The sequence below is a fragment of the Pezoporus flaviventris genome, unplaced genomic scaffold, assembly GCF_033815535.1.
Source record: "Pezoporus flaviventris isolate CSIRO_AGI_PZ_B2104156 unplaced genomic scaffold, CSIRO_AGI_Pfla_v1 ptg000031l, whole genome shotgun sequence".
NCBI classification, from domain to species: domain Eukaryota; kingdom Metazoa; phylum Chordata; class Aves; order Psittaciformes; family Psittacidae; genus Pezoporus; species Pezoporus flaviventris.
Window position 1 is genome coordinate 59,852,458 of NW_026892579.1, and position 13,267 is coordinate 59,865,724.

Here is a 13,267-nt window from a genome sequence, read left to right on the forward strand (position 1 = left end):
TGGCTGCTGGTACTCGTCTGCTTTCTTGAATGTCAAACCCTTCTCTGCATGCTTGTCTCCCTTTGCACCAGAAGTGTTAACGTGTATTAACTACCCTGAAGTAAATGCAGGTAAAGCTTGAACAAATAAATCTTAATTTTAAAATGTGTTTAGCTTTAAGCACCTGAGAAATCTCACTGGTGTCATGCTGGTTTGTTTTAGTTTCTTTAGCTGGATCAGACTTCAGAGTAGCTGAGCAGATAGTGGCATTTGGATCTGCACGACCCTAAAAAGACAAATAATGCTGATGACTTCTTTTGAAAGGATTTGAGGAGAATGAGGTATCCAACCCCTACTGCATTCTAAAGCAGAAACACATTTCCATAAGACCTGGAACTCAGTTCTCCTTAGGCTCTGTAAAATGAGCAATATGGAACATTGTCACCCAAGCTGTCTGCCTGCTTCTGCCATATCAACAGATAACACCTGCTCTGATTCAGTTCATCATTTACTGTCTTACTACAAGCACATCCTCTTTGGTGAGTTAAACTAAAATATTGTGCCATAAACTCAAGAGGCTGTTTGGTGGGCATGTGATGCCACGTGCCGATTCATGGGGAAAGTCATCTTCAAGAGAAGCTGCAAAGCCGATCGCTGGAGGTGGTAGCCTCTTACTTTCAAAAGAAGCCCTTAGGTGCCTTCAAAATCCCAACCTCCATATTTTTACATAATACAATCACACATTTGTCACCTTAACAGAAAGCACGTCTATATTGCAAATTCCAGTAGAGTGAAGAGGTACTCAGACTAGCTGTAAATGAGCTAGCCATAAATGAGCCTGCTTCCCGGCAGGATAAATTAGCCCATATGGAGCTAACACCGCCAAAAAGCAGGGTAAATTAGTCCTCTTGGTGTTCTCTGCTGTCTCATCTTGAGTGCGTCCGGTATCCACAATGGTTCATTTACAGCTAGCTTGGGCATTGTCATGTGGACATACTCAGAGCGATATTGTTAGTATTGCTATAATAAGAGCACAGGAACTGATAATGGGGGTTAGTTACCTTTTACCTTTGCTCGGCACAGAGAGGCCAAGTCAGAGGTGACAGCAATGCAGAAAGACCTCACTGAATTCAGCAGTTATTTCTGCTTACAGGAATGTACACAAATTAGATGGTCATCTTGGGTGATAATGAATACTGGGTCATCCTGAACCCAAGAAATCACTTTACAGCCACAAAGATAGGCTACTATCATCATTTGATGTTGAGCCTTTTTGCTTTTTAAGTTTTTTTAAGCCAGCCTTTTGTAACACTTTCTGTTTAAAATAAACAGGTGATATATGTGGGATTAGTTGACCTACCCTCAGTAAGTCAGCCAGTTTGATCCTTCAAGTTCTAAAGAGATTGAACATTATTTAGATTTTAACATTCTTTTTTAACATCTAAAGACTACATCTTTGTGGATCTCAAACACTTTGAATGGTTTTGAATGAAAAAAAATGCATTAAAAGACTTAAGAAACATGTTAGAAAATTACCTGAATTAGCTGGGTTCAAAACAGGTCATGGGTATCTGAAGCAACATCTATCCCTGAAATCTGAAGAGACATGGAACTTCACAAGGCACCTACATGGACAAAAGAAACAGAAAATTGAGCAAATATCAATCTATCCTTAACAATTTTAGATACATTGATAGGTAGGAAACTGCTCAGTGTAACTACACTTCCACTTCCAGGGAAGTGCTTAAGGCAGTATGGCTTATTTCAGGTAGGTGAAGTCAAATTAGCTATGCCAATAAAAGCTGCACCAGTATATCTGCATCTGACAATTAGCACTTAGACCAGCACTGCTACCTGGCAAAAAATCACATCCAATTTAATGCACACATACCAGCATGACCTCTAACACCAACTGCAGATATATCATGTTAACAGAATTCTATAGGTTTCAGAAATCAATTTCATGCAATACTGCATAATTTTACAACCAGATAATGCAACATATGAAAAACACTTCAAATCGCTGGCTGATTTATGTGCTCTTTCTTGGTACCATGAAGAGTGAAGGAACCAACTTTAAAATGCCCTAGTGCTATATCCAGTTCCCCACTCAGTACTCTGCCTTGTGTAGACTGCAGCAAAGTGGGGGAGAGCAATCAGCCTGTGATGAAACCTCCTTGGAAACGTGAATGCGGCCCTTTCTTTTTCAGTATTTACTTACAGATGAGTGTACCCCTGAAGAACTATAAACAGCTGAGAGCAAAAAATAAAGGGACCTCTGAAAAGTTTTATGTCCTCCGAACTATAAATGTCAGGTGGCAATAGCGGGCAGTTTATTTTTTCTGTAGGTATATATATTTATTTATTTATTCCATGAAAATATTTTCGCTGACAGAAAATAATAAAATAAAAGTGAGCCCATCACTGGCAGCTTTATGAAATACAGATATAAATTTTGTGGTACTGATGAATGCCTTTAATAAGTTGAGTTGACAATTATTTTTTGTCTCCTGTCCAAAAGAAAATAATGTGCATATTAAAAAGTGCTCGCTTCTTTAGGTTTTGGTGGTTTGGATTATTCTTCTTTCAGAGAGCGGAGGGGTAATGAAAAGGACCAGCCAGAAGCAACACACCCAGAGAGCTGTGTAAAAATCCAGGCAGGGCAAAATGTTGGTACAGCAGCAAAGAACCACAACGGGCTGGGTAACGTCAGGAACAGCATTTGCCAGAACAAGCATCACATTTTTACTGAGCTAAGGGCCAACATGGGATGTGAAGATTCGGAGCTGAGCACGTGCACATGGCTGGGGGCAAGGGGCACAAACACACCATTTTCCAAAGGTGGGATTCCTCACTACTGTGCTTTCCCTCCCCAATTAAGGGTTGAAACAAGCCACTGGAATCTACTGTATGTCCTGAGGAAATAAACGCCCTGGCTGCTCTCCAACTTGTATTTCACCCTTTCTACAGCAAACAAACAATAGGCCAAGTAGGAAGCTGTACATCGCCCTGGAAAAAAAAATAAAATAAAGTGAAGTATTGATAAACTGAGATTAATTTTTACAAAAATGGTTATATCAAGTGCATATGCTTTGCCTCTTGGCCATTATGGAAATGTCAGGGGTTTAATTGGCAGCTGTGAATAGCAGCACCTGCAAACAGCTCAGGGCTTGTTCCTGTGGTCTGGCAACATTCTTACTTTATGCTTTAAATAAAGGCTTACTCACTGAGACAGAAATAACTGACAGTGCGTGATTGATGATTGCCCATCACGCAATAGCTGACATCTACCATTCACTGAATCCATTTACAATTTCACTTCCAGATTTCATTAACACGGCCGTGACATCTAGGAACGGGATTGATACAGATGGCAGCTCAGTTACAGAGTTCAGCTGATGCTCAGCGTATGTTAAGCATGGAAAACAGATTATTATGAGCTCCAATCTATCTCATGTGGTATATTTTGGAAACCCTATCTGTTTACTCCAGGTAACCTTTTATAGTTCTATTTATCCTGCCTAGTTTCAAACCAGATAGCAATTTTCCATAGTGGAGAATTTATAGTGCCATTTGCAACACGCGTTTATAAAATACTTACTTCCGTGAAATATTAAGACAAGATTTTGGCATTCTAAAGGTTCCCTTTTCGCTTAAGGAGGAAACAAAAAAAAACCGCGAGCACATAAAATCTGTAATTTCCCTCATCACAGATATCCTCTTCTGAGCAAAACAAATGGCTCGCTCCCCACCGCACACCTGCGTAGGTCTCAAACCCCAGTGGCCATGGAGCTCAGAGGCAAATAAAGAGATTTCCAGCTAGAGGGGCCAGTCCCACTCGGCTCAAAACTCCGGCTGACCTTTGCCTGAGATGGGACACAGCGTCCTGCAAATCCTTGTTTTTATCTCAAGCTCATCGGGTTTGGCACAGGCTGTCCTTCAGGAAGGCTGAGGCTCAAAATGCAATTTTCCATTGTCATTAAGAAGCTGGGCCAGATATCAGGTCTTAAGTTTGCAAACCCCAGAAAGTCTGGAGCTGCTCAGACACAGGATTTCAAGTTGTCTTGCTGTTAGGGGAGGGACGTCTCTAAAATTCAGAGTCCCCTTCAGATGAAGGGCTGAATTAGAATGATTCTCTGTAAAAGTAAAGAGTCACAGTCTAGAAAACACTCATAACCACCTACTCCATGCAAATAAACAGTCTTAAAACCTAGCCTTAAGAGAGGAGAGTAAGAAGCGAGCAGGGTAAAAACCACATATAACACCTCATCCAAGCAAGCAAGGTTGTTGCTTAATGGGTTGATGCAACTGCTCTTGTGCAGCTCAGCTGCTGAAGAAATGCACGATGTGCAACAGCTTTTTTACCATTATCAGCTGTGCTTTTCTAGCTCAGTTTGTGAAGTTCTGGGTGCCTCCTCACCAAGCCCTCTCTAGGAACGCACCTCTCTTGGGCAAGTGCTGCAGCGAAGTCTGAAAGCAGGTAGAGAATGAAGGCTCTTGGGGCAGCTGCCAGAAGCTTCAAGCAGGCAGTCTTAGTTTTCACATCAGTCCATGACCCTTACTTTTGCATAAGCCCAGCTTTCAAACCCTGTGAACACAGATTGGACCCTCTGCCAGCTGCTTTATCACTTTTTATCTTCTTGAAGTCGACACAGCTTCACCCTCTCCTACTTTGCCATTAGTAGGGTCTTCTGAAACCCAAATTTGTGCTGCTCTTATTCTTACAGCCAAAAGATCACTCAATGGAAACTGGTACTAATGCAATTCTTTAGCAGGTGCAGAGATAGCCAGTTTCCAGACTGACACTTGTAATGGCTTCCCAGAAACAGCTCTGTTTCATCTCAAACTTGCTGAGCCAAATCCATTCCTTCCGTATTTCAACCAACTTTGCACATTTAAGCCACTACTTCAGTCTCCATACGTAATTGCATGCAGTTCTTCTTGTACAAAATGCAGTGGTTCTTTTCTTTATTATGGTCATTTAAAGCAATTAAAGATGATCACACACAAACTTGAGAATTAACATTGTGCAAATATTTATGCAGGAGCTAAAGCTAAGACTTTTCCCCCTTTCTAGGTGAAATGTGGAAGATTTGTTCCAGAAAAAACAAATACATTGTCCAGTTTAACTAAAGGCAGCAGGAAAAGCCTTCCTTTCTACCTCATTTAAAAAACTTCTGGTGCTCTTCATAAAGAAAACGCCCTTCTTCCCCACGTACCTTTGTTTATGTGTGCCATCACTGGTGGTAACAGATGACAGCACACAGGTTTTCCAAGAAATTCCCCTAAAATTATAGTAAGAACCTTTCCATAATATGGTTAAATTTAACAATGCAAAAAAAGACCAAATATACATGACAAATGCAGCAACTGTAACAGAAACAGCTACAGCTACCCCTGCCTTTGGAAATGAGGACCAACCCATATGCATGTGTTTAAACAGGCCTTTAAAAGGCTAACTTTAGGAACCCCTTTCTTATTCCTGCTTCTGTTATTCTGGTTCAGCTGAATGGATGTGCACTGATTTTTTTTTGCTGTGTAACAAACAGCTGGAGGTGCTGGAGTATTATTTGCTATTCCTAGTAAATATCTTTTAAAAAGTACACTGAGGAGCTACTTTAGCCTGACACTCGGGTGGTCAATGCCACCTCCCTGCAGCGAAGCCTGGAGGCAGCATGTGCCCTGGTGCTCTGTTGAGCAGGGACCCAAAAATAGGGCAGATGCACCCAAAAGCCAGGAAGAACACAACTCCACTGCAATTTTAGATGTTTAAGTGCAGGATTCCGGCTCTGAGCTACTTATCAGGGCTCTCCATAGCAAGTGGGCAGGAATAAATACTCCCAGGTTGTGAATCTTCTCTGGCTATGGTAGGCATCTAAACCAGGTGCAATCAGTCATGACCTCGAAGTGCCTGTTTCCTACCACTGACTAGATGAAACATTCAAATGACTGGCTTAGTCACAGGCATCTAGTCCCCAGCCCTCTAAAATGACACAAGACGCATCTCATTCATAATAAAACAAAATCTTTACAGAAACCTTACTCATGCTCCTGGAATGGAGAATTGACACGTCTACAGTTCTTTCCTTTTTTCTCTTTAACGCCTGCAGGATGCTGCTTCATCAATTTTCAGGAAGGAAAGAGATGAAACGGGAGAGTCAATACATTAAATAGTATCAGGAGGATCTCTTGTTGCTATGGGCAGCCTGGGGATGCTGCAGCATGGTTTCCGAACAGAGAGAAAGGTGTGTCCAGCAAGACAAAGCTCAACTTGTGGGTGAAGTACTGTCCCAGAGTTTTACTATTCAACAGGACACTGTGTTGCCTTCGATGTGGCTTGAAGCTTTGAGGCAGAGCACAATAAAGGCAGTTAGAGCTAACCTGCTGGCGTGGCACCAAGGCAGAGCAGGGAGCACACACTGCCTCTCTGCTGCTGATGGAGCTCCTGAGTACAATAACCACCAGGACATGAGTGATGAAGGACAGCTTGGGGTAGTAATATTTGCTACTAGCTTAGCTAGTTCCCTGAGAAAATGTCTTTAGGTATTTTGTTTCTTTGTGACTCTGGTGTATTCTTATCCCCAAATGTCCCTTACAACGCTAGGATAACAGGGGAGAGACAGATGCCTCCACCAGCATACGCCAAGGACTCCACTTACACCCATAATTACTGCCTACTTTGACTTGCTCTCCAGAGGCATCAACTTTCCTGTATGCAATATATGCAAACCAGAGGAGATTTTTGTGCTTAAAATTAAGTGCCTAAATCCATGCATGCGAATCTGGGACAAACATACTCCCAGGACTACTTCTGAAGGTAAAATCTTCAATGATTTTGATGCACTCAGATCCTGGCACCATGGGGAAGTCTATTAAAAAATAAAGAAAAAAAGCCAAAACTTATTTTACACTGAGAAGAATGATTTGTAATAGATTAAAGCTGTACTCAATGACAAGCATGCAAAACAAACTGCTTTTTTGGCTATACATCATCCATCTGGTGCTCTCAATTAGGCAGGGATGCAGTGTAAAAGCGGTATGCGGTTAGGTAATAAAAGATCAAATCAAAATGTGTACTTGGAAGGGAGAGGTGGAAAGGTCAGGCCTGACACACTCCCTGCATCACTTCTTCATTTCTGAGCTCTCCCTTTTGCAATCAGTACATTCCTGCAGCATAATGGGGAATCTGGCACAAAGTTCTTCACAATACGTTTCTTTATGATTACCTAGGAAAATATAAATGCTGCGTTCTCAGAGCCAAAGAGCACCTCGAATTTCCAGGAGAGGCTTTGGGTATTACTCTGAATTCCAAACAGCAGGCTTTAAAAAATATTTCCATTTTAATTATCTCAAAACTTCAAGAGCTGACTGCAAATGGCATAAAATGGCGTAAAATAAATGGCCCTGTAAACTGTGCAAACAAATGTGTTAACAGATACTGGCTAAGGTGCTACTTTTCAGACAGTGTCTCCAGTTGCCTCAAGAGTTCCAACTGGCAATTGCAATTGTTTTCAGCTCTGTCCCTTATTTTCCTTTCAATAATGACACATCCATATATAACGTAACGAAACACAATGTGATCCAAGGTAATCCTGTCGAAATGAAAATGTGCCTTGGATCAGACCCTTATTCCTATATGGATGGTGAGCATTTGATCTGTATTTATTGCATTTGGGCTGAAGTGTGCAGATGAATAAGTGTCCTCAGTTGGGCAGTTAGCAGATCTTTACTTATAATTTATAAATAAAGACCGTGTTCCCATGAACAATGGCTTAGTGCAGGCTACTAAGCATCGCCCTTGTGTCACCCACTCAAATAACCCCCTTTCCTTTTCTGCATGGCTCTGGTTCAATTCTTAACAGGGTTACCCTGTCTCATATCTCAAAGGCACATGGTGTGGCACTCAATTGTTATTTTGAAATGGAGGAGAAAATTGTTTTAGCAGACACCAGAAAATATCAGAGATAAATCAACTCTGGGATGTCCCAGGAAAAAAACCAGCTCCCCCAAGGAAGGGGAGAGAAAAGACAAGAGAGGAGAAATATGTATTTACACTACTCAGCCTTGTGAAATCAGGGGAATCTTCCCCATCCAGAAAATTTAACCCAAATTTACTTCTAGGATAATATTTTTGCTTGAAAGGAAAGGAAGCCATTCCACCTCCATCCCTGCTTCTGTTTACACAGACTTATTGTGCAACTCGTCCATGCTGTTGATCCTCTTACACTCTGAATCATGACATTTGCTTGGACCATTATGATAAAACCACATTTGTTTCTGGCAGATAAAATCTCTCTTTTCCATGCATGAGGGCAGACAACACAGTAACAAAAACACAGGCCTGAGAGGAAAACACGAGTTCCTCGGGACAGCATGTTGAAAAGGCAGAAGTGTGTCAGGAGTGAAACAAGGGGCCACCAAACCGGTGTAAATAAAATTCTGCTGCAAGGCTGTTTTTCACTGCCAAGAAGGTGTAAAGAGGCTTCAGGATTAATGAGAATCAAGCCCTGAGGCAGAGGAGACAGATGTTGGCTTGTAGCCCACAGATAAATTAATGGCAGATAGCAGAGTAGAGCCTAGGATTTACCCCAACAGCGTAACTCAACTGATTTTAACATAACCATACAGCCCAAGAATTTGATACCAAAGGCTGCAGTGCTTTACACTGCATGGACAAAGTGAAGTCAGAGGACAAATACCCAAGGGATGACGGTATCTGCACAGGTTGTCCACAGAGGTGGTAGATGTGCTGTCCCTGGAGACATTCAAGGCCATGCTGGATGTGGTTCTGGGCAACCTGATCTAGTTCAAGGTCCCAGCTCACTGCAGGGGGGTTGAACTAGATGACCTCTGAAGGTCCCTTCCAACCCAAACTATTCTGTGCTTCTGTGATTCTAACCTACCAACCACTCGAGTTGAAAGCATCCTTGCAATAGAATCCTGGTAGTTTTCTCTGGATACTAACAACATCTTGCACTTGAGCTCCTCAGGAAAGTTTTGAGATGACTTACCTATGCCTTTACTCAACTCTCTAAGAATGATCCTGCTGCCTAAATTCACGCTGAGGAGAAATTAATAGCCCTTCAGGTGAACTGGAGGTAGCCTTGAATTCAGGAAAGATGGGTTGATTGTGAGCCTTTAAAATTACAGATGTCATTTGCATATGGTCATATGTAAGAGTTTCATAATTACTAAGAAAGAGACAGCTAAAACACAAAGCTAACAAATTTTACTAAAGGATGAGACACAAAATTTGTCACTTCTCTCACCAAAGGCACTTAGAGAACTTTCCCTATGCAGAACATCAGCACGAGACCTCTCCTCACCATGCCTCTGCTTTAATTGCGAGTCTCAGCATCTGCACTGCAAACAACTGTTTTTTTCCAGGGGTTCATAACTCAAGTTTAACAGATTGCTCTAGGCTGACACATGGTTTCAACTTGGGAGCAAGCATTTCTTTTATAAACAGCTTTTTCTTTCCTTTTAAATGGTGATTTCTTTTTGGTTTTGCTTGTAATGTATGTAAAATGATTTGGGATGCTTTTTGCACTTGTGTACAGTAACTCAAAAGCAGCTTTCATTGGAACAGTGGAATTTGGCAAGTGAACAGTCAATATTGCCCTCTAATTGCTTTTAGCATCTTTGCAAAAATAAAAACGTCATTTAAAATGGCTGAGATATTTCAATTTGAAAAGTGGCTACTGAGCAGGCACAATAATGGCATGGATTTTTACTCTGCGTATGTAATGCACATATTCAGCATAATGTGATCCCTAAAATATACATCTCCAGATGAGGCTGTACTAATCATTGATTTTTATTTTTTTTTTTTCACTTCAGTGGCTGAAATAGAAAAATCAAGTCTGGTTTGGGTTGATACAAAATGTTTTTTTCTTCCTCCAGGAAAAATCAACAACATTTTCCTATAAGGATAATAGGAGGCTCCTGCTGACCCAAATGATGAAACATCTCCATTTGGGGGTTACCAAAAAACAAAAAAAAGGTAAGAGAAAAAAATGATATTAAAAACCCCGTAACCTAGGTTACATACCTTACATACCCTCTACAAAAAATGCCAAGGACATGATCCTGTCCATATCAAGCTGACAGGTGGCAAATTCAGAATAGGCATTAGGAAGAAATTCTTCCCTGTGAGGGTGCTGAGGCGCTGGCACAGGTGCCCAGAGAAGCTGTGGCTGCCCCATCCCTGGCAGTGTTCAAGGCCAGGTTGGACGGGGCTTGGAGCAACCTGCTCTGGTGGAAGGTGCCCCTGCCCATGGCAGGGGGTTGGAACTGGATGAGCTTTAAGGTCCTTTCCAACCCAAACCATTCTGTGATTCTATGATCATGTCCTTCTCCTCCCTGTACACACTATGAGGACTTATTACCCACAGTTTGAGCTCCTTTTCCTTTAGAAACCTTAAACATATATTGACTTAGGATTGCCTTTAATCCTACGCTGCCAAGTACCTTAGGAAGATGGGGTCCATTCACAATGACTCTCGATCGTTTCTCAAGGCCAGAAGGAATCCATTAGATAAAGAAGTCTTTACTTAAAAATGGATTTTTGAGTTTGCTCCCAAGATCTGAAGACGGACTGAAGTATGTGCCCTTCTTCCAGTCTGGATTATGGTGATAGTGACTCTCTCCACGGGACAAAAACCTTGCATCTCCACGATCTTTGACAACACAGCCTTGTGCACAAGAGTGGCTGTTACCACTCTGGCTCATGTGGTTACCTGCCCATGAGAGCAGTTATAGGACACAACAGAGTTGGGAGCACAGACATCGGAGGGGGATCTCTCGCCTCCAAGGTAACTGCTCTAACAGTGGGGTAATAGGAAGCAGGAAGGGCTACCTGATGTTGTTAGGTTGCCTTGAACAAGCCCAGGCTTTGCCAATGAATGGCCAAGGAATGCCGTTTTGTGAGATCTGCCAAGCTGTGTGGACATCTGCAGTCCTACACATTTACCAGAGCTTAAATACCAGCAAGTGAACCAGTAGCTATTCAGATACCACAAGCCTCCCTACAGCACATGTGGCTTTATGGTGCTTTGAACCACTCAGATGACCCCATCAACCTCTTCTCTACAGCACAAGATGAGTTTTTTGATTGTGGGGTTGTTATAAATACATTGCTTTTCATTTCCATGCATTGTTTTTAACAGGCAAATTGGCACCGTACTTTTGTCCTCTTCTTCTACACTTGAGAAGATCAAAGCTTTTGTTTATGGCTGGGTTGGTTTTTTTTCTTTTCACAAGAAGCTAGGGATGAGCCTGTGCTCATGTGACTCCAGAGCCTGAGGCTTTAGAAATCATCACAGGAATCTCACTAAACGTCATGTGTTGACAGCGGTGCAAATAGCAAACATTCACTTGCCTAGTGAGATTGTGTATTAATTCAAGACCATCAAGAACCATGGCCATATTTCTCTAACAGGCAACAAGTCAGGGCGGACTAACTTGGAGAAAGGGCTGAACAAACACAATGTTCAGACCTTTTCATCCCACTGCTAGTGTGCTTCACTACAAGGAGCCCTTGCTGTACCTCTCCCGTCCACCCCCCCCCATCTGTACAGTTCTGCCACAGTCACTAATAGCTTTTAAATCGTGGCACTAATTTACAATATGCCATTCTAGGTCTTTTCTGACAAGTAATCCTCACCTCCATCTATCCAGATGGAGTTAATTTGGCTGAACTGCGCTGACCTAGGTGAAGGATTTTCAAATATAAATGGAACAAATACAACCTTCTCTGCCAACAAAGTCATCCTGTGTTATGATTTCCACCATCTCTCCCCCAGGCCTTCCTTATAAGGAGCCCGTTCCTTCTACTGGGATTCATTCTGCCATTAATCTACGTCTTCTTTCAAAAAGAAAAGAAATATGGAATGAGATTACCAGAATGGATGGCCTGGTACAGACAGGAGAACACTTCTTTTTAATAGGGATTTAAATTTGACATCAGTTGAATGTCTTGTGCCATCATGTTTCAGCTCTGTTATGTGGATTCTGGACCACACTACCTACTTGGATGTGAATGCACTGCGCTGATTTAAGGCTTCTCCCCTGGCTATTCCAAGGAACTGAAATCCCATATCCCACTCCAGAGCTTGCTCGCTTGGCCAAGGCAGTGGCACAGGGTGATGGAAGCTTGTTCCAAAAGGCAGCCGCTCCTCACAGTTTGGCTACACTGTCTGCCTGAGTCAGCTGGGGAAGGAGCAACAGCAAGCAGGAAAGAAAAAAGGGCTGTCTCAAGTACCTGCACTAAGCTTCTGCGCAGCAGACCCTCGGCCTGCCTGGATTTCTTGTCTCCCTGATGCACCCAGGAAACAGGAATATTCATTTGAGTTACCCTGCTGTGAGAGGAAAATAGGGCCAATGGAGCAAATGTTTCCTACCCCCAAAGTGGCTGTTCTAATTTTGCATTACCTAGTTTTAATTAAAAGACTAATACTATGATTTACCCTATGAATCCAGCTACAGCAGAAACAGCCTTCATCCAGCAGTGTTCATGCAAGACCTGAAGCTGTGAAGTAGAATGCTCTTTTGTCTCCTTACATTAAAACTCCTATGAACTGTTTCCTTCAACAACCTCAAACCTCTACTCTGAGGCAAGTTTCTGGGTACTGGGACTATTTCTGCTGCCTCTGAGATACAGCACACTACATGTTGGCTGCTGTGCTTATCTCCAAAGAAATCACTCTGGGTAGTGGGAAACTAAATGCAGATTTAAAAATAATACTCTCCTCCCTAGTGAGAAGCCTATGTGTTAATTTTCACTGCTAACTATCTGCCTAATATTGTTGATCAAATCTTTGATTAAAATAACATTAGCAGCTGAGCCTGTGTGACAGGGAAGGAACTGAGTTTGGTTCAGACTGTTATTATAATTTGGATTTCTTAAGTGCTCTGTGATAATACAGTACCCTGAAGAGCTAATATTTGTTCAGTAAGGGCATGCAACATGATTCTTTTATTTCCTGCCTCTCTCTCTCTCACAGGCAGTGATTGCTAGATACTAGCACATATTTTTATTGTTTCTCAATAATATTGAGGCTGTACCTAGAGTTTTCACATTTTCATTGTGTGCTTCATAAAGAAAGTAAGATTCTGCTCTCAGAGAAAGCAATCACTGAATAGACAAAGGGAAAGAAAATCATGGGGGGAAAAAAAAATGCTGGCAAGGAAATAAAATACTGTAGTCCTTAAAAATGCTACATCATCTTCCAGGTATTTATAATATGCATTGCAGTAATGTCTAGCAGCTATTACATGTATTCACAGA

General features: G+C 41.9%; 1 long non-coding RNA gene across 2 annotated transcripts in view; it reads right to left on the minus strand.

Moving 5' to 3' along the window:
- LOC133273254 (uncharacterized) overlaps positions 1–13,267 on the minus strand; it is a 52,176-nt gene that overhangs the window by 18,451 nt on the left and 20,458 nt on the right. For both annotated transcript variants that reach the window (XR_009744702.1, XR_009744701.1), the window contains exons 2-3: positions 1,516–1,604; positions 164–265 (exon numbers count right to left, since the gene is read on the minus strand). This is a non-coding gene — a long non-coding RNA (uncharacterized LOC133273254). The remainder of the gene's footprint in view (positions 1–163; positions 266–1,515; positions 1,605–13,267) is intronic.